Source organism: Erinaceus europaeus, chromosome 19, assembly GCF_950295315.1.
Source record: "Erinaceus europaeus chromosome 19, mEriEur2.1, whole genome shotgun sequence".
NCBI lineage: Eukaryota > Metazoa > Chordata > Mammalia > Eulipotyphla > Erinaceidae > Erinaceus > Erinaceus europaeus.
In genome coordinates this window covers 51,362,129-51,388,717 of record NC_080180.1, presented here as the reverse complement: position 1 = coordinate 51,388,717, position 26,589 = coordinate 51,362,129, and the positions used below count along the sequence as shown (strand labels likewise).

The following is a 26,589-nucleotide window of genomic DNA, read 5'->3' as shown; positions in this document are numbered from 1 at the left end:
AAAGAAGGCTCCGGGAGCTGAGCCCCTGAGGTCAAGCAGACTCTCGCTAGTGACTGAGGGTCTCTCATACTATCCAAATTGTGGGCCAGGTACTCTTGGATTCAGTGTGACCTGGGGGGTTGTTGTACCTCCAGAATCCTGGGCTAGACTCTAGACCCACTGAACCAGAATCTGTATTTTTTTTTTGGTAATATACTTTTATAATCCTCACACCACCATAAACCGTAGCTGAACACTGGGAAAAAAAAAAAAAAAGCATGGAAGCATGGTCAAGAAATCCCATCTTTACAAATTATTACAAAGGTTTAAGAAAGTATTTGATGTCATTAATTAAACAGGATCACCACATACAGAAAAAGAAACACCTGTCGTTTCAAATTCACGTCAGTTCTGGAAGAAGACACCTCTGAACTGGAACAGTCAGTGCGCTAACTAGAGAACCCGCGGCTTCTTTGTCTTCTTTCATTCTCAGGTGAAAATATGTGGGGTAGTCACAGGTGCATCTTGAAAATAGTCTTTAAAGAACCCAATGCAGTCTCTTCACCTGTTCACACCTCACCTGCAAGGAGGACACTGGTAGAGTGTACACTTTGCTGTGCACAAAGACCAGCTCAACACACAGGAGCACCATGCAGTGAGGGGTCTTCAAGAGTGGTGGAGTGTATTACAGTCACTCTCACTCCCTACTGCTCTATTTCTCTCTGTCTCTCATACTGGATCATTCTCTGTCCTGGCTTCTGGCTCTCAGCAGCATTCTTCTGGTCATCAGAGTCATCTTTCCATGAGCAGGTGCTACAGAGCAGAACAGAGCAGGGCTCAGCATCCACTGAGTGCTGATGTGTAGCCTTCAGGACAGCAGAGGCCACTGTGCTTCAGGAGCCAGGCTATGAGCAGGCTGCAGAGTTCCCAGGGCGCAGGGTCAAAGTGCTGCTTCTCATGGCCAGCCAGCAAGCGATGGAGCAAGCAGGAGTGAGCCAACTCAATGAGGAAGCTGGTGGAGGTGGAGGTTTTTAACTGGTGAAGCTTCCAGAGGGCTACTCCAATAAGAGGTTTGTCTGTCATTTCTTGCTTTAACTGTTCTCCAGGCACACACATCTATAGTAGTTGATAGGGCAGCATTCCTATCACTTCCAAAAGTCAGACCTTTCACCTTTTATACCCCATAATGATCCAGGGTCCATGCTCCTAGAGGAATAAAGAATAGGAAAGCTTTTAAGGGAAGGGATGGGATACAGAGTTCAGGTGGTGGGAATTGTGTGAAATTGTACCTCTCTTATCCTATGGTCTTGTTACTATTTCTATTTTATAAATAATAAAAAAAAAGAAACCTTTGTAACGCCCACTTCCAGCAGAGAAGCAGTTACAGAAGCCAGACCTCCCATCTGTTGTTAAAATTCGGAAGGCTCTTGCCGGCCGGTTTAGCTTCACGGGCGGGTAACAGAGACGTGGAGACAACGGCTGGGCAGGGAAGCTGTAATTCTTTATTCAGGAACAACGATTCATAAACTAAGACAAACTAATCACCAAACAGAACTCTGCTGTCTCTTTGCGGCAGCGCAAGCACTCTTTCCTTTTCTGTAACTCGGGAACTCTCGAACTCAGGAACTCAGGAACTCTCGGACTCAGGAACCCTCTCTCCGGGTTCCTTGGGGCGGGGCCAAGCAGGCCCGCGAAATTAATAGGACTGATCCAATTCTCTTGGCGGGGGAGGGCTAGAACAAACCAATGTAAAGCATACGACACCCATCTCTGCACCCCACAGAGATCTTTGGTCCATACTCCCCCAGAATCTGTATTTTCATGAAATACTGTTGGGCTGTTTGAATAATTATGACACATTTTGCATATAAAAACATAGAGGCAGGGATAGATAGCATAATGGTTATACAAAGAGACTTTCATGCCTGAGGCTTCAAAGTTCTAACTTCAGTCCCCTGTACCATCATGAACCAGAGCTTAGCAGTGCTCTGGAAGAACAAAACAAAAAAACAAAACAAAAACACAACAAACAAGCAACATAGAAAAATGCATCATGATCCAATAGTTGACTGTTAATGCTAAAAGATAACCTGAGGCATATTACACTTCAAAAAGAAATTTATTTGAGTGAAAATTACTTTGAATTGTGTCACACTCAATTTGGTAGATAGAAAGGAGCTTCATGCAACTATACAGAATAAAAAGCTTTTGTTTGTTTTTATTTTTTGTTTTACAAAATTACATGTCAACAAGGGCTTGAATCCATACCATTCCCACCACCAGAGTTCTCAATCTTCAGTCTCCTGACTGCAACCCACCACAGTTCCCCTAAGGTTGTAGACATGGGCCAACCATCATATCTACAACTATCTGTCTACATTTATATGTAATTATTCCCTTGTGCTTCCAGATCCAATCCTCTCTTCCCCCTCCAAGCCACTCATGACAACATTACTACCTCCATATGTCCCTCTCCTTTTCCTTCTCTCTCTGGGTGCTGACGGAGCTGTAGTTCAGAGCCCTCTTATCTTCATCCTATTACTTCTCCCCCACTAGGAGTATGGATCAATATTGTTTTTGGAGTGCAAAAGGTAGGAGTTCTGTAATTACTTCTCCACTGAACATGGGCATTGGCAGGTTGATCCATACCTCCAGCCTGTTTCTATCTTCCCCTAGTGGGCCAGAGCTCTGGAGATATGAGGGTTCAGGACACACTGGTGAGGTTGTCTGCCCAGAGAAGTTGGGATGGAGTCATGGGAGCATCTGTAACTTGGTGTCTAGAAGGTGGCAGAATCTGAGGCTGTAGATCTTTTTTTTTTTCCCTTTGGGCTCAAACCCCAGTCCTTGTGCTTGTTGATATGTGCACTTAACCTGGTGTGCCACTGCCTGGCCCTGAATGAAAAGCTTTTATAGGCAGAAGTGAGCAGGGGTGTAGTTATAATAGACCAACAAATAAGCTGTTTGTTACAAGATTAGGAATTGGCAGGGGTCTGTCAAGCAGATTACCTAGCTAGTGATTACTAGACAATCCCTTCTCTGGAAATGCTGAAATTGTAGATAATTTTAGTTTGGTGACTGGGGGGAGGGGGAGTGGAGGTTTAGCATAAGTGAGTACAGTTTTGGACCTTCCTTTTTAATAATATAAAGTTTAAACTTGAGAAGCACTAGTATATACCATTAACTTCCCAGTGGTTTTTCCACAGTAGTAAACCAGAACTAGCTAAGAAGGAATGTGGCATTTCAGTTCAGTGGTGAGATGATCTCATATTCTTTTTGGCAAAAGTTGAGGATCCCATTCTCCTTCCTGAGCCATCACCACCATCAGCACCATCACTATGACCATCACTAGCATCATCATCAGTAGTAGGTCATCCCCCATCTTCTTTGAAACTGTTTTATTTTTTTTAAGATTTTTCCTTTTTAAAAAATTATTTTCATTAGTGATTTAATATTGATTTACAAAGTTATAAGATAATAGGGGTATAATTCCATAATGTTCCCACCACAAGAGTTTGGTGTCCCTATCCCTTCCATTGGAAACTATAGTAGTTCTTCCAAGTTCACCAATATGGGCTGATTCTATAACTAAAAATCTATCTATATATTTATCTCTTCTTGTCTCTCTCTATATAATGTGTGTATGCATCTTTTTGCCAAGTTTTCCCCTTCCTTCCTCCTTCCTCACATCTCCACTGCTCCTGAGGCCATTTTTTTTTATAGGACAGAGAGAAATTGAAGGGGGAGAGGTAGAGAGGGAAAGAGAAAGACACCTGTAGACCTGCTTCACTATTTGTGAAGCTGTGCCCCTGCAGGTGGGGATCTGGGGGCTTGAACCAGGATCCTTGCTTGGGTCCTTGCACTTTGCACTGTGTGTACTTAACACACCACCACCTAGCCCCCTTCACTTTCTTTCTAAGACATCCCTATACCTATTACTACTTTGGGTGTCTTTCCTTTTTTTTCTTCTCTCTCAGATTAAGAGAACTAGTACCTGACTTCATCTGGTGTTTTTCAGATTCACTTCCCTTTCAGAGATTGTATAAAAACTAGACTCCTGGTGACAAATGCTTTGGGTGCTGATGGAATGGGGATACAGAGCACTCTGGTTTTCTTCTCCTATCATTTACCCCTCTGGGAGTATGAATCAGAATTCTTTTTGGAGTGTAGAAGGTGGAAGTTCTGGCTTCTGTAATTGCTTCTCTGCTGGACATGGATGTTGGCAGGCTGATCCATACCCCAGAATGTGTCTGTCTTTCCCTAGTGGGGTAGGGCTCTGGAAAGCTGAAGTTCAAGTAAGCATTGATGAGGTCATTTGCCCAGGGAAGTTAGGGTGGAATCATAGTAGCATCTGGAACTTGATGACTGAAAGGCAATAAAACACAAAGCAGGACCAAAATGTTGAGTAAACAGAACCATAAAGTAGGAATAGAGCAGATGAGAATAGGGACCTTACGGTGGAAGGAAGCTAGGAAGTCTATTGTAGGTTTAGAACTGTTCTTTCTCAGCCACATGTTACAGTGGCAAGGCTATCAGCCAGGAGGCTGGACTCAAGCCTGAGGCTAGTCAGGAATAATTTTATTCTCTGGATTGCTATGGAGAAAGGGAGAGAGGGAGGGAAGAGAGAGAAAGAGAGAGAGAGAGAGAGGGTTTTTTTTTTTTTTATTTTTTCTGAGCTCACAGAGTACAAAGACAATATCTTCTTGAGACTGGTAGGGATATCTTGCTACCTCTTGCAAAGAGAATCTGCTTGAGAATGACAAAATAATTCAGGCAGCATCAAAGATGGAGAGAGAAAACACTGGCACACATAGTCTGAATGTGTCAGACAACTGAGACTTCTGTATTGAGTGACTCAGTGATTCACAATCAGACAACTGAGACTTCTGTATTGAGTGACTCAGTGATTCACAATTTTGCTTACAGCAATTTTAGGTTGGTTTTTGTCATTTGTTATTAAAAGAGTGACCCTGACCCATAGATTCCTAAAAATGGGTTATCAGTACTTCCAGAGTGGAAACTTACATCTACCTGGGAGAATAAGTTCAAAGTGAAGCTCACGATCTAGTATTTGACAACTGTGTAAGGGAATTTGTGTGAGGATATCTATAAGTGCCATTTGAGCATAATTAAATGTAGAAGGTTTGGAACATTTTGTCACTCAGGTGTTCTAAGTACTGGTTATCTGTATACTTTCAGCAGACTGTATTTACTTTCTAGATGTAGAGGCAATGCCTCTGGAAACTAATATTCAAATTTATGCCAGTAAACATGCACATCAGCATACTTTTGGTGCTTTAGAAAACAAGATGCTGGTACTGGTGTTTCAGTGGTGCTGATCTTTTGAAGAAAGGAAGACAAAGAGAGCTAGACTGCAGATGAGGCATGTCTGCTTGAATTCCCAGTACAAATAGGAGTTTTGTGACCCTGTAAACTGCTTCAGAACAGAAAACTCTCCCTCCATATAATATAGAAGCTTAATCATTCATTAATTTACTCAGTGTGAACAAGTGCAACTTTTGAACATAATGTCTTTTGATCTGCTACAATACACCTTACCCAGTCAAAGTTTTATCCCATGATTCCCTTTTCTTGCCTTGCTTCTTCAGTACCACTTATAAGTGAGATCACTTAATATTTGCCCTTCTCCTTCGGCCTTATTTCACTTAACATGATGCCTTCAGGTTCATCCAAGATATGGAAAAGTACAAAATTCCATAATTTCTTTTAGTTGAATAGTATTCCATTGAATATATACTATACCTTTTTTCCCCTTTATAATTTTATTGGAGGGTTAATGGTTTACAGTATAATTGTTGACTCATGGATACAATTTATCATCTCATGAAAGCTGTCTGCAGAACATTGACCTGCAAATTGGGCATTTTTTTCCCTCTAGTGTTATTTCTGGGGCTCAGAGCTAGGAAATGGCACTCTCCTGGTTGCCATTCCCCCCCCCCCCCATTTTATTGGGTAGGACAGAGTGAAATTGAGAGGGGAGTGGGAGGTAGAGAGGGAAAGAGAAAGAGAGACACCTATAGACCTGTGGCACTGCTTGTGAAACAGACTCCCTGTGGGTGGGGAATGGTGGCTTGAACCCGGGCCTTTATGTGTGCTTAACTGGGTGTGCTACCACCTGACCCCCCAAATTAGGTCCTTTTCCATCATCATCATGGACCAGGAATCCAAATTTCCCTCCCCTGCCCTCTTTCCCCAGAGTTCTTTGTTTTAGAGAATTATACCAGTTAAATCTGTGTCATTTGTAGTTACAAGTAGAGATGGGAAATAATAGTCTTTTATCTGAATGACTGTTTTTCCATATAAAAATCATTATTCTATTAATTTTTGAGAGAAACAAAACATTAGGAACTGACAAGCCAACTGCCAAACTCTGCACTGAATATTAAGTATATAACTCCACTTGGGTTTTATTTGTTCACGAATCTGTTCTTAATGCTTTTTTATATTTGTCTCTCCTGATTTTCTTCCATCAGTTTAAGAACCTTAATGGACCAGATTGCTGTGTGGAGAAGAATGCTGAAACTGGACCAAGAGTTGGCAAGAATGAATTCTTTGATCAGCTCGTAATGTCTGCAGTGGCCAGTCCATGTGTGGTAAGTTTACAGCAGTCCCTCTAACTGCTGGATTAAAATAATAATAATAATAATAATAATAATAATAATAATAATAATAATGTTTGGGATGTATGGTTTCTGTGCAGTAAGTTTAAATCTATGGATATATGCCTCAAGAATGTTATTTATATTTGTTTAAAAAACTATGTCCTGGGTAAAGATACACATATTCTCTGCGACTTTTTTTTTTTAATGTGGGGCTTTCTTGCACAGTTGTACATTTTGTAGGTTTCCAGAGAGTTTCTAAAAACTTATATGCAAATCCCAAGTTTCACTTAGTTGGCACATTCTAAGGAGAAAGTTGCTGGGAAATGGGATTTTTACTGTCCTGTAAAAGACAAAATGGAAAAGCAGGTCATGCGTTATATGCTGTTAGGGTAGAGGTGTATTTCTGTAACATGTTCATCTTCTGACTCACTGAGGAAGCAAAAGGGGCCTGCCTGGAGGAGTGATAAGGACTTTCCAAGTTCAACATGAGTGGTAGATAGAAAAGCTTTGGCTTTCTCTTTATTTAGCTCCAACAGTCTAAGCACAGGGACAGGAAAACCAGAGTTAAATTAAACTACTATTAAAAATAGCTAAGACTGTTAAGTAATGTACCAAATTGCATCTCAAGAATTGTGTCTTAAAAAAGTTGTCACTGAAGCAAACTTCTCTTCCTCCCTCACACAACCTATTTCCTTACCAGCAGCAATGGCAGGATGATTTAATGAGACTGATTCTTTTTTCAGGGAGGGCATTATACAGTAATCCAGAGAGCTCAGTCAGAATCACAAGGCTATCATTTGAAAGGCCCCCATGATGACTCTTACACACTTGCCTATATCACTACTTTTCCCTACTTCCCCTCTCATGAGTCCAACATTGCTGTCTTACTGAAATGACCTGCTTTTCCATTTCATTGTTGCTTTATTTAGTTATTGCAAATGAAATCCTATAATTTCATGTCTTAGTTTGGGTTCTCCTAAGAGCAGAATCTGAGCTTCTTGGAAACAGTAATTTCATTATGGAGAAGGTCCCAGGAAGCAGGGATAAGCCAAAAAAGAGATTGACACAGGGGAGAAGGAAACACCAGTTGATGAAAGTGTTATGGAGGCCACAGAACCTATGGACCACAAGAACATTTGGTGCACATGTGTGCCCCTGAATCATCCCCAAAGAGGGTGGGATAGGGGTGAGGTACACATTTCGATGCTGGCTCCTTTTTCTATTGGTTTTAAGTTGCTCCAGTAGCATTAAGAAACTACGTTAAGAGGCTGCACTTGTGTGGCTGAGTATCCCATGGCACTGGAGCCCTGCCCAGCATTGCCCAGCAGAAAGGTCCACAAGGCAGACTCAAGATAGACATGCACAGAGCAAGGTGAGTGCAAAACCTGTGCATTGCCACTTCACCAGAGAGTGAATGGAGTGGAATGGTGTGGGAACAGGGCAGGGGTGCATCGGTGTCTGCTACCACCCCTGACTCTGACCCCGGAACTCACTTCATGCTTGGCAGTTTGACATTTAGACCACGTGGCTATAATCACTACATTTGATTGTACATTTTAGTTGGAAATGCTGCTTAAAATTGGTGTTAACAAAGTTACAGACTAAAGGCTAACATCAGGATAAACCAGCCTACTCATGTATGGATAGCTTTGGATTTTTCTTCCTTTCTCACTTCCTGCTGCTTAACTCTACAGATTCCTCTTCTGTGTCTCCTTAAAGATAGGAATGAAAAAGCAAAGTGGTGAGAATAGAATCTGTCAAATACTGTCGTTTGTTTAGAAACTCTTGTAAAAGTTCACATGGATTTGAAGGCTGAGATTATTGGCCAAAACGAGATTTGGAGTTTTATGTGTGATCTTAACTTTTCTACGATATCCGACTTCTCTAATCAATTGGGTCATGATTTATAACCTTGACTAATTGACACAGAACACAGAAAAGAAAGACACACCAACTGTTATTGAATATGAACTTCTGGTGGGTAGTGGACATGGAAGGCAAATGTACAAAACTGGGGGGTTTTGCCAAAGCTACAAAGACTTTGTGAATCTGAGTCTCTTCCTGACTGGCCACAAGCCTACACTGAGCCTCAGTTTCCTCAGTGTGAAGATAGGAGCAGTAATAGCTTCCTTGCCAGGCTACTCCAAGCAGGAAGCGTTAGTATGCAAAGGATTTGTCATAGTAAAACTGTGTTGCTACAAGTCAATTAGTAAACAAATGAAAAATCCTAGTTTTATTCTGTATCCCACTTGGATGTGGTTTCCAGGGAAAACTTATATTTACTAACACAATTGCTTCAATTTATTTAGACTGAGGCTTTGAAGGGAAAATTAAAAAAGACCTTGAATTGATAATGAGCTACAAATATGGAACCAAGAGGCAAGTGTACTCTGCATTTTACCCATCTTGAGAAGATGGCTCAGGTACCCAGTGACCTGAATAATAACTCCAAACCCTGTTTTCTGCCCCACTCAGAAGTTCCCTAGTGTGGCCCGCTCATGGCCCCTGCCCAGAGCTGGGTGTGGTGAGCTATGAGGCAGGTCCTGAGCATGATGGCAGAAGCAGTGCTTGATTGGATTCACTACAGGGGAGAATTTGGTTTACTCCCAAGAGCACACAGGGATTGGCCTTCAAATCCAGGGGCACATGATGCCTTTCCAAGAGGTACACAGGCGTGCCTAGGTTTAAGGGGCTCAATTTCTGGATCCTCGGCTTTCTTGTGTACTCCTGAAATCAAGCAGAAGTGGTCTGAAAACAAAGCAGGACATGGAGGTAGAAATAAGACAAGAATGTTTCTCTCCCATATTCCCTTTCACTTACCTCAGATAAACAGTTGTCTTTTACCCCCCTCGAATCAGTGTGTGCCATGAATTATCCAGGATGTTAAATCTTCTGTTGTGCCAAATAAATGGATCTGTAGAAATACAGTTCTATCTTAAGGACCTGGCCGTTTCCCTACTCCAGATAGTGCTGGGGGAGATCCCTGTGACTTCTGACAAGGCATCGTGGAGGCAGAGTTTTATTTAATGAGAAGACTGGGAGTAGTACCTATCTGTGGTAGATGGTTTTCAGAGAGACGTGCTTTAACATAGTTAGATTGGTAAATTTAGTTAGATTATGTTCTAATAGATAGTAGGCCTGACTTGGTTGACTGATTTGACAACAAGGACTATTTCCATGGGAGATGTCTTCCATTAATGAATAACTTAGTGTGTAGCTCCCAAGTTGTATTATAATACATTTAAAGCATGGGGTGATATTAAGGCAGTTGGTAAAAACAGTATATTGGAAAATGTCTAATTAAATAAGCAGCAGGTGTTTTCCCGAATGCTCTATGTGTGAATCATGACAAGGCTCACCTCAGTGAAAGACTAAAATGTACACATGACAGTCATTTGGTGAGGCCTGGAGTGCTTAGGGTGGTATGGCTATAGGTGACAGTCACCTGGTAAATCTCAGTAGACTTTTTGTTATACTTCTCAACATTAAGAGAGTAGATGATTGAATGGGTAAGAAACCTGTTTTCAAGATGATTTTCTTCATTTTAAACAAAATTAAAGGACTTAATTAAGTTGTCAATTCTCAAGCATTAAAGACAATTTGTGGTGATTGATCGCTTGGCTGTTTTTGATGTATGAGTCAGAAAGCATTCAGAGAGCAGTACCTCTAAAGCATACCTGTGAGTCTCCTGTGCAAGCCTTCTTCTGAGTCTATGTGAATAAGCTGTCTTGATAACTACATTTAAAACTAGACTTGGCTGGGGCCGGGTGGTAGCGCAGCGGGTTAAGGGCAAGTAGCGCAAAGCACAAGGACCGGTGTAAGGACCCTGGTTTGAGCCCCCAGCTCCCCACCTGCAGGGGAGTCGCTTCACAGGCAGTGAAGCAGGTCTGCAGGTGTCTGTCTTTCTCTCCTCTCTATCTTCCCCATATCTCTCAATTTCTCTCTGTCCTATCCAACAACAATGACAACAATAATATTAACAACAACGATAGATAAAGGCAACAAAAGGGAAAAGGTGGCCTCCAGGAGTAGTGGATTCGTGGTGCAGGCACCAAGCCCCAGCAATAACGCTGGAGGCAAAAAAAAAAAAAACCAAAAAACTAGGCTTGGCTGGAATAGAATTGTTGCTGAAGTCATCCCATTCGATCAAGAAGTAATGTTTATTCATGGAGCATGAGCTAGTTGGAACAAAAAAAAAAAAAAAAGGAGAAGCTTCTGGTGTATTGCACTAAAACAAAGGACTCTGAGAAAGGAGGGAGAGGAATGGGATGAAGGGGGTGGCTCTGGGCTTCTGGTGTATGACAATGGAAAGGGGCATACGTTGGGGTATTGCAAGCATCTATTATGGGGAGATGAGAGGTTGTATCTATATGTCAACAACTTTATTGTAAACCACAATAAGATGGGGGGGAAGGAGCTTCAACCTCCTGTTGAAAGATGTATTTAAATAATTTTTAATTTGTTTAACAGTTACTCATCAAAATTAGTAACATAGTGGTGTTTTATTGCTAAGAAATTTCTGCTAATATAACTTTCATTGGGAAAGACAGATTGAAATTGTTAAGTCTAAAGAGAAAAAGGAATGATTTAAAATGTACAACTATAAATATGATGAATGTTTAAATGTCCAAATGTTAAATGTGTGTTGAGGAAGTATAATAGTTTTAAAAAAAACTTTATTGGAGGCTATACAAGTGAAAATACCCAAGCACTGGAAATGAGGTCTTTCTTAAGACATCTTAAGAATACTGTGTTCTTGGTGGTGCGCCTGGTTAAGTGCACTTAGCACTATGCACAAGGATCCGGGTTCAAGCCCCTCTCCCCACCTTCAGGAAGGATGCTTTACGAGTAGTGAAGCAGGTCTGCAGGTGTCTATATTTCTCTCTCTCTCTCTCTCTATCTCCCCTTCCCTCTTTGTCCTGTCAAGTAAAAATAAACTCCCAGAGGGTTAAAGAATAGGAAAGCTATCAAGGTAGGGGATGAGATACGGAGTTCTGGTAGTGGGTATTGTGTGGAGTTGCACCCCTCTTATCCTATGCTCTTGTCAATGTTTCCTTTTTATAAATAAAAAATAAAATAAAATAATAAACTAGAAAAAAGTGGAAAAGAAATACTATGCTGCTTGTTGTCATGGAGGAATTGGAAAGTAGGCAGAGGTGTTCCCTGACTCGGGATTCTGAGTGGCTGGCTTCATGAGATTTTGGCGTGTAGCTTACTTAGCCTTCCTTTGAATGTGATTTGAAATTCTGAGTTAATACTGGAATCAACCTTATGTCTTTATCTGAAATGTGCCTTCTCTCTTATTTCAGACCCTCTCTTGTTTAGATCTGCCCCATCTTAAATCTATATTTAAGGTTCTCACACCTGTAAAATCAGCTACTTTGCTCACCAATCCACTCATTTACTTAATAAATATCATGTGGGAGGCATTGTGCAAAGGTTTGTGAACAAAGCAGGCATGAAGCCTAAGTTCATAGAGTTTTTGTCTCAGTAGAAGCAGACGAACTATATAAAAGTTAGAAAATTATGCAAAGAGGTGACAAGAGATTGTAATAGGTAGTGTGGATGGATGAAAAGAACATGGTGTCAATGACAAGAACAGAGAACTTGGTTTTAATTGGATAAATGAAACAGACCTTTCTGAGATGATCGCAGTTGAACTGACTTCAGAAATAGGAGCAGCAAAGCAGCCACAAGATGAGTGGTGAGATAGTGGGCCCATTAGTGGCGCCACATGGGGAAAGGCCCTGAGCTGGGAGTCCTGAGCTGGGAACTTGATAGGAGGCCATTGGAGCTGGAGCACATGATTGGGGCTATGGCTGTGTTAATGGTAAATATTTAGTGGCATGAGAGAAGGATCCAAGGACCTGGCAGTGGCACACTCTGTTGAGCATGCACATTATGATGCACAGGAACCTAGGTTCAAGCCCTTGGTCCTCACATGCAAGGGGGACACTTCATGAGCAATGAAGCAGGTCTGCAGGTGTCTCTCTACCTCTCTCTCTCCCCTTCTTCCTCTTAATTTTTCTCTGGCCTATCAAATAAAAAATAATCAAAAGGGGGGTGGGGTGGCTACCGGGAGTGTTAGATTCATTTTGCAGGGCATTTAGCTCAGATTTATTAAATGACATGGAATGCTCCTAAGAGACTTCTGATGAAAGTTTGATTAGTTTTCAGAGTAAATTATGACTGCTGTTAAGAGACTGAATTGGAGTGGGCCAAGATAGAGGCAGAGAAACTGTTTATTGAGCATGGTCCATTATGCCACAACAAATAATTTCTAAGTCTTTGTGGCTTATAGCAACACAGTTATATTTTGCACTCATGCTGCATATCCACTGTAGGTCATTAGGGAGCTCCACTTGCTGATGGTACAGTCACCATCTGGAATGCTGATGGTCAGTACAGCAGTAACAGAGACATGACAGACAAGACACTCATTCTTCAGACCTCTTTCTAGATGTCACTTCTGCATATTTGATTGACCAACTCAAGTTGCATGACCACTCAGACCCTCTAGGGGATGCAGGAAAAGGAAAGGAAGTACTGAGGGACTAGTAGCAGTGTGCAGTTGGAGCCATTTCTATAGTCCAAAGAAGACACGATGGTAGTTTTGATGGAATAGCCTCTGTGAAGCCTGAGAGAAATAGGTAAGAGCATGTTTTTTAAAAATATATTTTATTTATTTTAATTTAATGGGATAGGTACAGAGAAAAAGACACAGAAACACGAGAGCACTGCTCAGCTCTGGTTTAGGGTGATGCTGGGGATGGAACCTGGGAACTTGAAGCTGTGGGCATGAAAGTCCTTTGCATAACCATTATGTTGTTTCCCCAGCCCAAGAGCATGTTTTGAGACTTGTTTCTTTCTTTCTTGTCCACTGGACCTCTTTGAGCCTCTATAATTCTACTACTCTTAGCAGACTATTTTGTTTTTACTATCAATTTCAGGTGGAAAAGTGGAGAGTAGGGAGAGACAAAGCGAGGAGAAATACCACAGAACCACTCCACTATTTGTGAAGCTTTCCCTGGTGCAGGTTTTTCCATGTGGGCTTGAACCCATGTCCTCACACATGGTAAAGCATGCTCTGCACTGGGTAAGCTAGCTCCCAGGCTATGAGCTTACTTTTTAGCTTACTTTTTTTTAATTTCTTTATTGGGGAATTAATCTTTTACATTCCACAGTAAATACAATAGTTTGTACATGCATAACATTTCCCAGTTTTCCATATAACAATACAACCCCCACTAGGTCCTCTTAGTGTTTTATTTTTATACAGTCTCTCTTCAGTCATCTGTGCCCCATAATGAAGCCCTAGTACTCACCTTTTGTATGTCTCACTCTCCAGAGTCAGACATATGACTGAATGAAAGGGTGATTCTACAAATTAAAACTTTGCCTCCTGAATGTACCATGGCTTGGAATTTCCCACAAATGGGCTCAACCTGTTACATAAGGGGAGAAAGAAAAGTTTTTTTTTTTTTTTTAACTCACAAGCTAGAACGTCACTCATTATATTTTTAGCAGTTTTGTCGGGGAAATTGATTTAAGAAATCCTTCTTTGTGCCCCAGCACTGCTGCTTTTCTGACTCAGAGGGAGCCCCGAGTTGGCTCTGTCCTGCTCCAGTCCCTCTGGGGGTTTGAATTTGCCTTCCTTTCCTGTCAGTTTCAGATCTCTTTATACCCTAGGACAGAATGGAAGAGTGAGCATCTGCGGCAGTGCCTTTGGAAAAAATAGATTCTAGAAATGACCAATAAATTTAGCATACAGAGGAACTCCCTTTAATAGAGAACTGCTGACTGCTGGGAGTGGAGACTCTGCAGGAAGAAAAAATCATCCAAAAGACCACAAGGAAGTCTTCACACTCTGGGCATTACACTGGCAGGCAATGTCGGTCCCTTGCCCTCAGCCCTGGACAATATGAGTGAGGGAAATGACCTGCTGCAGACAGTTAGTTTCAAGGCTGGGAAGGTGTTGTAGTGGGGAGAACTCAAGACTTGTCTTTGTGAGCTCCCAAGTTCAGTCCCCAGAAATACATATACTATAGTGGTGCTCTGGTCTCTCTCTTTCTCACTCATAGAATGAGTAGATATGGGAGTCGGGTGGTTGCACAAGCGGGTTAAACACAGGTGACGCAACATGTGAGGACCGGCATAAGGATCCCGATTCGAGCCCCCGGCTCCCCACCTGCAGGGGAGTCGCTTCACAGGCGGTGAAGCAGGTCTGCAGGTGTCTATCCCTTCTCTGTCTTCCCCTCCTCTCTCCATTTCTCTCTATGTTATCTAACAATGATGACATAACTATAAAAATAAAACAACAAGGGCAACAAAAGAGAGTAAATAAATAAATATTTTAAAAATCTAAAAAAAAAAAAAGAATGAGTAGATATTTAAAAAAGAAAAAAGAGGAGGGGCCAGGCAGTGGTGCACCTGCTGGAACACATACTTTGCCATGTACAAGGACCTGAGTGCAAGCCCCAAGTCCTCACCAGCGGGCAGGATGCTTCACAGAGGTGAAGCAGTGCTGCAGGGATCACTCTCTTTCTCTCTCTTTCTCTCTCTCTTTCTCCTCTTTCCCTCTCAGTTTTCCTGGTGTCCCCATCCAAACAAAGAGAAACAAAATAAAAGGAAAACCAAAAATAGCTGCCAGGAGTGGTAGATTTGTCATGAAGGCACTGCTAATCCTGTGTCAATAATAATAAAAAGAAGAGAAGGAAAAAGAGGGTTTGGAGAGTCAGTTACACTCTAGGGCACCAGCCTCATGTACCTGAGGTTCCATGTTCTATCCCTGGCAGCAGCATATGCCAGAGATGAGCAGCGCTCTAGTCTCTTTCTGGCTCATAGAATAAGTAGATACATTTAGCAAATAGAGAAATGTAAACAAAAGCCAGCCTCTCTGGGCTAAGGCAGGCTTCCCCATCCTCTCTATGCCACCTCCTGAGTGCTCTGAGGGATGATTGGCCTGTCTGCACCCGGTAAACTTCATGCCTCTCTTCAAAGCAGATCACCCACCAGGGAATGTCTGCTGGTGGGCCAAGCGCAGCCCAGGCCCGTCTCTGTGTGTGCTCTGCTCCACAGGCTGTGGAAAGAGCTGCACTTGAAGCTGCTCCCAAGAAGCTGCCTTCAGGTTTGACCTCTGGCTTCTGCCTTGCCTACTTCAGGTCAATATTGCGGTGGTTCTGAGACCATCACCACTGTCACCTCCTTTCTTGGTCCTTTCATTATAGTCTTTCCATGCACTGTCCTTCAGAGCAGCCTTAGGGAGGCCTAGGGCCACAGGGCATGGCTTCTGGGAGGAGTCCTTTGCAGGTCACTGCAATTAAGGGTCAGGGGCAGATCCCAGCGCAGCTTCTGAGCAGGAATGCCCTCTGGCTTCTCCAGGTCTTCAAGTCGGACTTTGTAAATGAACCAGACAATCTCAGAACAGGATTTGATTTCAGGCACGGAAGCTCAGGTCTAAGCCTCTCCTCTTGTATTCCTAGAAGCCAGCAGTGCCCTCCTCCCTGGTCCCTCAGAATGTGAGTTTAACTAGAGGATTACCCAGGTCCTCCAGTGGTGTTTCTGCAGAGCTGGCATGTCACCCTTGCTGGCCTCTGTGGAGAGAAAAGGGAGCCAGCCCCACCTGAGGGCAATGAATGTGTCTTCACCAGCCACTTCTGTCTTTGGCATATATCCTCTTCCGATTTCTCCAATCCACTCAGGCCCTGCTCTGCATAGGGGTTCCTAGCACAGGTTCCACTAACTGAAGCTTAGCAGAAAGGGCTGCCCAGAGCCAGCCATCTCATCTTCCCTCCAGGCCGAAGGTACATTGCAAGCACACAGGCCCCCGGTGGCCAGCCAGCAACAAGAGAGTTATGTACCTCTGTACCTCTGCCTGCCTCACCCACCTGGAGGCTGTGGGCCAGAGCCCAGTGCCTTCTTCCCCATCGTGGCTGTGGAGTGGATACAGAAGGCACTGGAGAGACCCGACTCATGTACTAGGGGGCCTTGCCCACCTGGAGGCTGTGGCTGTGGAGTGGATACAGAGGGCACTGGAGAGACCCGACTCATGTTCTAGGGGCCATGTCAGGCAGTGAAGAGTGTGCAGGAGCCTGGGCCTCCATGTTCCCCCTCCCCACAGCTGGCAGAGAGGGCCCCAGCATGCTGCCCGGCTCATGATCCATTGGGCCCGGTGGTTAGTGCCGTAACCCTTGGGTTACATGCTGCTTTGTGCAGAGCGATCAGAATGCCAGGCCTTTCTGCATAATAAGCATGGTAAATTTTAAGTCAGTATTCTGCTGGGGGAAAAACAAAACAGCAAACAAACAGAACTTATTTCCAGAATAATCCCCTGTTTCCTGCCATCAGTATTACCCTGTAATTATATGTGATGCATAAAAAATAATAAAAAAAAAGGAGTGGGAATCAACTGGCATGCCAATCAACTTTTCCTTTCATCATCACTGGAGTGGGAGGTAGGGTGGGGTTGGTGCACCAGGTTCCGTTACAGCATGATGGACAGGTGTCTGCGTGGCCTTGTGGGCCAAGGAATACAGGATCCACAGCTCAGCTCCTCCCTCTCCCCCACTCCCAGCACAGGGCCCAGTGCATAGTAAGGATGGAATTAGTGAGTTTAGCATCAGGGTTGGCTCTGAATGGGCCTGATTTCTCCCCAAATTGTCCCAGCAAAGGGGGAGGGAAACATCTGCTTGCTGACCTCAGAAGAACCTTTGATAAACTGCTCAGTCCTTTAGCTATTTATGAGCTACAAAATGCATGCCAATGAGCACATCTTCTAGTTGGTACAAATGCTACATTTTATATGTAGGAAAGCATACCTTTTGTTGCACCAGGAGCCAACCTGAGTGAAAAAGGGGCTTTTCTGAAGGCTGTTAGAACTTGTGTTCCTGATGCCCATCTGCCTCCATGAAAGGGTGCTCCCCAGAATCATAGATAGAACGGCGCAGAGCTCCTCAATTCCATTCCCTTGCAGAGCTGAAGGAGAGAAGGCCAAATAGGAAAGGACCCCCTGACCTAAGACCCCTTGCAGGCTGGCACGGCAGAACTGGGGCCCAGGCCCTCTGCCCAGCCTGGCTGCTTCTCTCTACACTCAGCCTCTGGGCAGAGAAGCAAGACTGCTGTTCTCTTAAGAGCTGGAGGTAATACACTGTCTGCAAGGACGGACTCCTCTGTAATTTCACTCGGGGAAGATAAGCCATCACATGCTATTCTGTAGTTGTAGCATGCTGACTTCTCATGCTAGTTATGAGTGGTGTAGTATTTATTTTAAATCAAGAAGGAACCAGCCGCTAGTTCCTAGATTAGGAGCCCAGGCATTTTAAATTAGGACAGAAGACCCTCAATAGAACTGCAGAATAGACTCAGGAGCTTGGCGTGCACCTGTGGGAGCTTACTGGAAGGAGCCAGTGTGGCCCATCGTACACTAAGCACTGATTGTACATGAGATAAGTATTTCTTACATGTTGGTTTCTGTTGGGCCTACGGGCAGGCATTTAAAAATACCGGGAGGATAAACGTGCTTTGAAAGTCTGCTATTTCCGGTTTTAGGAAGGTAGTAGGATCTCTATACCCTATGGTAATGACATTCCAGGGATGGTGCCCTGTAATCAAACACTTAAGTAGTGCTACAATTAAATGTGGAATGCTTACTACTAATGGAATAAAGAAAAACTACAAATTGACACATGACCAGCTCAGGTCAGATTTTGCTCCCCAAGTTAGTTTACCAATATATCAACACCCCTCCCCCCAGTTTTTAATACTTTATGGAGCTCAGAGATATAAATAAAGGATTATAGCTGAAATACGTAAGCATACTAATACTGATCATAAATTTCATATTATTTTGGACTAGCCAGGACCTTGAGCATATGCAGTCTCACCAGTCTTGGACTGATTTTTTCATTCAAAGTTTTTTTTTAAAAAAAGGGAGGGGAGAGGCTGTTGATAGTGGGAGGCTGCTGCAACAGAGCTTTCCTGGTGCTGTGGCATTAACATGTGGTAGCAGGACTTGAAACTGGTCACTTGTTGGTCGTCATTTCTCCTTTGGCTAATTCTGCTTCTTTTTCTATCTGTGTCATCACGCCAGGTTCCCCTGCATTGCTTAATGCTTGGGTCTATTTACATAATCATTGTTTTGTCTGAGAACTGCCCTGCCTGCAGGGCATTGGTTTAATCCCCACTGGCTAAGATGGAAGCTTGATAGTTGATATGCTCTTTCCTTCTCCCCACCCCTTATCCTATGTACTTCCTTTTCCACCCTGCCACTTCTGTCTCAGAAAGGAATAAAAGGCAGATTCTTTTCTCAAACATTGGATTGTGTTCCTGCTCAGCCACAAGAGTTCCTGGTTCCTCTCCCATGTTGCTGAGTAAGCAGCAGCCTAGGTTGGCTCCAGTCGAATTCTCTCCACCAGAGAGCATGTGCCCGGGAAGAAACACCCTCAGTACCCAGGTTCAAGCCCCTGGTCCCCACCTGCAGGGGGGAAAGCTTCACAAATGGTGAAGCAAGGGCTTCAGGTGTCTCTCTGTCTCTTTATGTCTCTCTCCCTATTTCTCTCTGTCTCTATCCAATAATAAGTAAACAAAGATTAAGAAATCTTAAAAAACAGAATTGCTAGATGAAGGGATAATCCTGCATCATCTAATTGTTCTCAATTTAATCATGTGAATCTTCAAAAGGGGATAAGTTTTCCTAGTTGTGGAAAGAGATACAATGACAGAAGCAAGAATCTAAGAGAAGCTACTCTGCTGATCTGAAGATGAAAGAAGAGACTCCAAACATAATGTGAAATGAAATTCTGATGCTGCTACTAGATGGATGAGCCTTGAAAATATTATAAAAGAATCCAGACCTCAAAAGCCACACACCTTATGATTCTATTTACATGAAATATCCAGAATAGGCAAATTCATAGAGATGAAAAACAGGTTGCTGGTTGCAAAGGGCTGCCATGGGGGGGCCTCAAAGGGTCCAGGGTATTATTTCCTCCATTGAGGGAGAGCTTTATTAATTAGCACCAAACAAACAAGGAGAGAGGAACAATGTTACGGTGCAATGGCAAGAAGTGATCACCATAGAAGAGATCAAAGATGCTGTTAGAGTTGAGGAGGGCTCCTAACCCCTCATTCCATCTACCCTACATCCCCAACAAAGGCACTGAGAAGAGAGATGGTCTGCTAGTTAAATCCTGATGGTTCTCAAACAAACATGCTTTCCAGCTGCCAGGACTGAGGGGGTGAATAAGCAATTCCAGGAAAGTCCTTGAGAGAAGAGATCTCAGTGCTTGATCCCAGGGCTGTCTCAGAGGTGGAAGGGCCTCTATCAGTGAGTTGAGCAATAGGGACAAGCTGGAGCCCAGGGACCTGCACTCACTTTTGGCCACAGGCATTGGGCTCTGCATAATGGTAGCTGACTGTACCTCAAAAAGTAGTGGCCCCAATCAAGGAACTCCATTCAGGCTGCTATGTAGTTCCCCTGCCTCATTTTCATGCCTTCAGTCTACAGATAAGAGGGCTGAAAATAATACTCCATGCTCAAACTGCAGCTCAGCAGAGAGGCCATAAAAAGTTCTGCATAAGGCAGTGAAGGTGTCAAGGAAAATTCACTTACATTGCACTCTGTCAAAGCAGTTGACTATTAATCAGAATTGTCCGTATTAAACATAAAATGTAGTAAAAATAAATGTCATGGTTGCCGTAAGATTATAATGAAAAAATGCACATTAAAGACAGATGATAAGTCCTGCCTGGAAGAACCAACTTCCAACCAAAAAAACATGCAGTCTCCATGCAAGTACACTTTACAAGAACTCAGGAAGAATGTAAATAAAACTCAAGGTCATAATAACTATATACAGCAACACAGTAAGATGAGGTGAGAGAGTAACCATCTAAAGGAGCCAAATAAAATTTCTGATAACTATTAGATACAGAAAGAGTGGACACTGCTCAAAGTCCTGTCAGCGACAGGTGGACACCCGAGACGAGACAATCCCAGCAAATGCAGAGGAGAAATGAACATATAATGGGGAAGGAACTCAAAGACACTTCATTGTTAAGGATCTTTGATATTCCTGACAAGAACCCAACAGGTGAAACACAAAGATGGTTAGGAAGAAACAACAAAGGAAAACTTTAGTTGGGAAGGTTGAATTTCTTCTGGGCAAAGCTGATGTAGCACAAACATTACTGAGTCATATAAGACTTAAATTGTTCAGCCTCAGTGGTAAAGGATTCTCCATTAGAAGAACAGCAGACAGTGTGACAGACCACCCCACTAGGGAAAGAGAGAGGCAGGCTGGGAGTATGGATCGACCTGTCAATGCCCATGTTCAGCGGGGAAGCGATTACAGAAGCCAGACCTTCCACCTTCTGCATCCCATAATGACCTTAGGTCCATACTACTAGAGGGTTAAAGAATAGGAAAGCTATCAAGGGAGGGGATGGGATACGGAGTTCTGTTGGTGGGAATTGTGTGGAGTTGTACCCCTCTAATCCTGTGGTTTTGTCAATGTTTCCTCAGGGAGTAAAGCTCTCATTAGCCTTCCTGAAGAAAATCTTTCAGAAGAATCTGAAATCAGGCTGCCTGGGGTTGAGTCCTGGTGTGGCCACTATAATTTAATTGAGTTACAGTTTGTGCCTTAGTCTCTGCTCCTGTAGAATGGTAAGAATAACAGTAGCAGTTTCAGTGATTATTTCATTGATTGTCCCTGCAGACTAAAAAAAAACATATTGCTTAGAATCATGCCCGGCTCATAAATGCTATATATACATCTTCATGGTCATTGGCTTTACTTATAGTTTTGATGAAATCCACCTCACCAGAAGATGAACCAAAGGATGGCAAAATAGCAATCAGCAAGTCTTGAAATGATTTAAGTAGAGTGAAGATTAAACAAAAATAGCAACATCTGAGGGAAGTAGAGCTACAGAGAAAAATTTGATATGAAATTTGACTAAGCAAGCAAAAAAGCACTAAAAAAAAAAACAACCCCAAAACAAACAAACATGGAGATGAGGGCCAGGAGATACTTCACCTGGTAGAGTGCACACTTGACCTTGCTTGAGGATGCAGGTTTGAGCACCGAGCACCTATTGGGAGCATCATGCACAGGGGAAGCTTCCGCAAGTGACGGAGTAGTGCTGTGGGGTCTTTCTTCTCTGCTCTCTCTCACTGCCTCTTTGGCTCATTCCTCTCCCTTTATATTTCTCTACATCTGAGAGTGAAAGGGAAAAAAAGATCTGCCTGGAGTGGCAGAGTTGCAAGAGCTGTGCTAGATACATAGCAGAAAAATAAATAAGTAAATAAATAAATAGGTAGTTAAAGTGGAAGGAAGCAAAAGTATATTGGCCACTGAATCTTTTATAGCAGAATCTTTTATTCATATTGTCTAAAATCAAAGCAGATACTTAGAAAAACACCTTCTTAATAATATTCAGTATCTTTTCTTTGGATTCTTTGAGTGATTAAGTATGAGGACAGTTCTTTTCAAAAGTATGAGTTTCAGCCTTTTATTTTTATTTTAGTTTCTTCTATCTTCATCAAATTCATACGATTTAATTTATTAATTAATGAGAGAAAGAGAACCAGAGCATCACTCTGGCACATGTAATGATAGGGATTGAACTCAGGACCTCATGATTGAGAGTCCAAGGATTTATCCACTGGCCACCTCCAAGGTCACAGGCATTTTTAGTTATTATAAGAAATACATCATGATGCCACTTTTATATGCTTATTTTGTCTGTTTATTCCTTCATCTAATGATAAATTTATACAGAGATGTCTGAATTAATGCTTACCATCTATTAACTCTGAATATTATTGGGTGGTGGAACTTGAGCAATGAATTTTTTGGATTATGTTTGTTAAACTTTATAACATGCAGATATAAAACCAATAATGCTATTGTTTTAGAAAGAATTAAGATGCCAACAAAATAAGTAAGTCAATCATTTCACAGCCCTGTAAGAAATGACTCATGCTTCTTCAAACACATTTTGTTCTTCAGAGAAGAAATTGTATGTATAATCAAAATCAACCTTTTCATATTTTGTCAACTATTTTCCACTCTATTACTTAAGCACTAGGGAACAGTTTTGTCTTGTCAACACCCAGCTGGAAATAAAAGCTTATATGCAATGACAAATAGGGACCGTGGAGTGTGCAGTGATTCACAACTTGATTTCCCATGTCAGTGAGAAATGATCTCCCCCAAGTGGGCCGGACTTCCACTAATGTTGAATGAGGCGTTAGTGCTCATAGGAGCAACGGGGAACTATTTCTTCCTCTGTCACTCAAACAATGATGACAGTAATGTTCTTGACTAAAAATAACCCTGTAGACCTGTCATAGAACTTGCCTGAGAATCTGGAGTTCTGTGTTCAGTGAGCTGCCCAGGTAGTGTTTTCTGTTTCCTGGCTTCCCTCCATCCCAATTACTCTCTGCTTACATTTCATGGCGATGGTTAGCCTGTCCCCCATCAGCCTGTGGGCAATGTTAGGACAGAAACTGAGCTTGTTCAGGACTCCACTCTACCCTCTGTGTCTGGCACAGGACTTTTAAGAGTGGACGCTTGATGGATATTAATTGAAAGGGGACATCTTGAATGAATTGCCCATCTTTGTCTTCTAGTCCCTCTGTCATCAGGTATATATTTGTTAAGGACATCTGGCCAGGACAAAGAGATCTATCTTCTTACAAGTTTATATGAGGCTAAAAAGTGGACACAAGGAACGCCATTACCAAACTTACTGCTAGATGTAAGCGTGGCTTTCTTACTACCTAACCAAATACGTTGTTTATGTTTTAGAGGCAACAGAAAAAGAAAGAAAGAAAGAGAGAGAGAAAGGAAGAAAGAAAGAAAGAGAAAGAAAGAAAGAAAGAAAGAAAGAAGGGGATAAAGAAAGAATAGGAGGAAAAGGGTAGATTTAAGAGCAACGAAGCAGGAATCCCCCCACAGGAGATTTTGTGAGCAAGTAGGCTTAAACCTGGCAGGGACCAAGTTGGGGCCCTCTCCACACATTTCCACATCCTAGAGACCTGGGTTTCTCTCAAAACCAGCCACTAGGGGATGATTTAAAGACCAGTCACTTAAGAGTTACCATGACAGGTGGCAGCAAACATGCCACAAGAGAATTATTTTAATTTTTCACTCCTATTAGAAGTAGATTAGATCCTTTCAAAGAAAAGGGACCTTCATTCTCAGTGGATTGAATCACAGAGACCTTTGTGTATGAGTGTAGCTGGATGAGGTGGACAAGGGCAGTTCAGCAGCAGTTGGGAGAAGGAAGCTGGAGCAAGGGACCCAGCACAAGGGGGTCAGTGCACAGGGATAAAGGCACAGAAACAGGGTGCAGACCAGAGCGCTAGTTCTGAAAGCTTTCAGACATCATCTTCTCCCTACTGTGGAGTAGCAATAGTGCATTGTTTTGGTAAGTAAAAAGGAAGAAGGGGAAATACAGGAAAGAAAGGAATGCCACAAAATGCCCAGACTGTTGTGTTCCCTGACTGGTCTCCAAATTTAAGTCACAAGATCATCAGCCTTTTTTGTCATCTGCTCAGAGTAGCCGGTGGCTCTTTGTAACTTACTGCTAAGGAAGTTTTAAATCAAATATGTAGAGATGGACTCACTTTCACTAGGTACTAGGTCTGGCTTTACTTATCAGTAAGCATTTGTTAATGTGATGAAAACCTCACACATTGCTGAGGAAAAGAAAGTATTTTTGTTTCCAGATACTTTCCTAAAATTTGAGAAACCTTGTCAGTAGATGCAGATCTGTGCTAGACTGTAGGTATTCTGGTATGTTCCTATCCATAGAAGATCTTTCCTAGAGCAGTGAGGATGGTTGTCACTGCCACCAGCAAGCGGGGACTGGAGAGGACGTCCCAGGCTTTCTTCTACCTGTAATAAATCAGTCCATCAAAATCACTCTCTTTTCCTCTTAGTTTATTTATTTATGATAGAGACAGATATTGAGAGGGGTTAAGGAGAGAGAGAGAGAGAGAGAGAGAGAGAGAGAGAGAGAGAAGAGCTGCTGCACTGCTCTACCACTTGCGAAGCTTTCCCCTGGTGAAAATCAAGGGCATGCCTCCCTATGCTATCCCCACTATGAGGGTGACTAGAATAGGAAGGACTTTGAGGGGTGAATGTCAGTGCATCTGAGAGATACTGTGGGCCTTGAACACAGGTGAAAAGAAGAGGAAACCCGTCATCACCTTTACTGACTGTGACAGCAGTAGGGCCTGTCCAGCTGAGCAGACCAAGGACTTGAATCCAAGCCCTTGTGCATGGTAATGAATTCTCTACCAACTATGCCACCACCCAGCCCCTCTTTGAATATTATTTAAAAAAAATAATTGGGGGGTGGGCAATAGCGCAGCTGGTTAAGCACACATGGTGTGAAGTACAAGTACCAATGTAAGGATCCTGGTTCGAGCCCCCAGCTTCCCACCTGCAGGGGGGTCGCTTCACAGGCAGTGAAACAGGTCTGCAGGTGTCTCTCTCTTCCCCTCTCTGTCTTCCTCTCCACTCTCGATTTCTCTCTGTCCAAATAATAATAATAGTAATAACACTAATAATAATAATAATGAATTTTAAAACAACTGCAAATAGACCTGAAGACTTCTGAAGTCTGCCTGTGTCAGCTGGAAAACTTGCTAAAAATGCAGAGTCCTCCCTCATACCACTATGAGCTAGAGCTAAGCAGTGCTCTGGGGGGAAATAAAAGTGTGAAAAAAATGCAGATTTCTGGGCACTATACTTGAAACTGATAGGAGACAGTGCTCAGCACCCTGCTTTAACTCATTTCTGACGCTTTCTACCTGGAGGGGCCATCAGACCCTACAGATCGAGGACTCAGTCTCACAAGACTGCCCTCCCACAGTGCAGATGCCAGTTATCACCTGTGCTTCTGAGCAATTCGCTGCCCATTGTAGGGTCCAAAATTCCCTTCTGAGGTTTGAAGGACTAAGGGGGACACTCACTGACCTTTACCGCTTTACCAAAGGTTATAATAGAGGGTGCAAGTGAATAACCAGATGGAGAGTCATGTAAGGTGGGGAGAGGCCTGTGAGGGTCCTGAGTGCAGGGGCTTCTGTTCTCATCAGCCACCCTGTGTTTATGTGTTCACAACCCAGATGCTGTCTGAGTCTCCCCACTACCAGAATCTATAATCAGCTCCATTCTAGCTCTTCTCTGAGTAGGGTGGAGTGGAACAGAAAGTCCCAACTCTTAATCATGCCTTGTCTTACAGCCTACCTTGGTCCAGAAGCCAATCAGGAACCCAGTCAGAGTCTCGTCAAGAGAACAAAAGATGCCTCCTTGTGTCCTTGACACTTAAGAAAGTACAGTGATTTCAGGAGCTCTGTGTAGGGAACCCAGGGCAGGGAGCAGTGTGTGATTGCAGTTGTCACACGGTGGCACTGTACGGTAGTCCTTGTCCTCCACAGGGGAAGGACTTGTGGAGCTTCGGGCTAGTTAGGAAGCAAGGCGAGGAGACCCACACTGATACCAGCCATGCTCTTCCTCACCTTGCACTTGGTGAGCCGACTAGGGGAGAGAGGGAGGGAGGGAGATTTGGGAGCCAGCGACAGTGGGTCAGGAGCTGTACCAGGGGAACCAGAATTGAGAGGCCGGGCCTGCCTGCATGTTCTTCAAAGTCATCCTTCAGGAAGAAGCTGAGCAATCTATAAATAGTCTTTTTATTTCCAAAGATGAAATAGGTTAGAGACAGGTAAACCAGAGGTTTTCTTTTGTTCTTACATTCAGTCCATCATAAGTGGTTGGTCTTTAACGGAAACTAAACCTGAATATTTATCAAACCAAACACCTGCCCACTGCAAGTCTTCTGCCACTAGCCACTTTTTTTGCAGAAAAAAAAAAAAAAAAAAGGTCTGTGTGATGCTGAGTGCCTCTATTCAGGCCAGTCCCTCACTTGGCCCAGTTACCAGTTCCATTTCAACTGAGTAGGTTTAGTGGGACCACTTCTA

At 43.0% G+C, this 26,589-nt stretch overlaps 1 long non-coding RNA gene across 4 annotated transcripts in view; it reads left to right on the top strand.

Moving 5' to 3' along the window:
- Positions 1-26,589, top strand: part of LOC132534751 (uncharacterized) — a 326,831-nt gene that overhangs the window by 51,810 nt on the left and 248,432 nt on the right. For 2 of the 4 annotated variants that reach the window (XR_009546463.1, XR_009546462.1), the window contains exon 2: positions 6,471-6,594. This is a non-coding gene — a long non-coding RNA (uncharacterized LOC132534751). Of the gene's footprint in view, positions 1-6,470; positions 6,595-7,832; positions 7,963-26,589 lie in introns of those variants that run through there. The other 2 variants (XR_009546461.1, XR_009546460.1) reach the window with 2 other exon arrangements.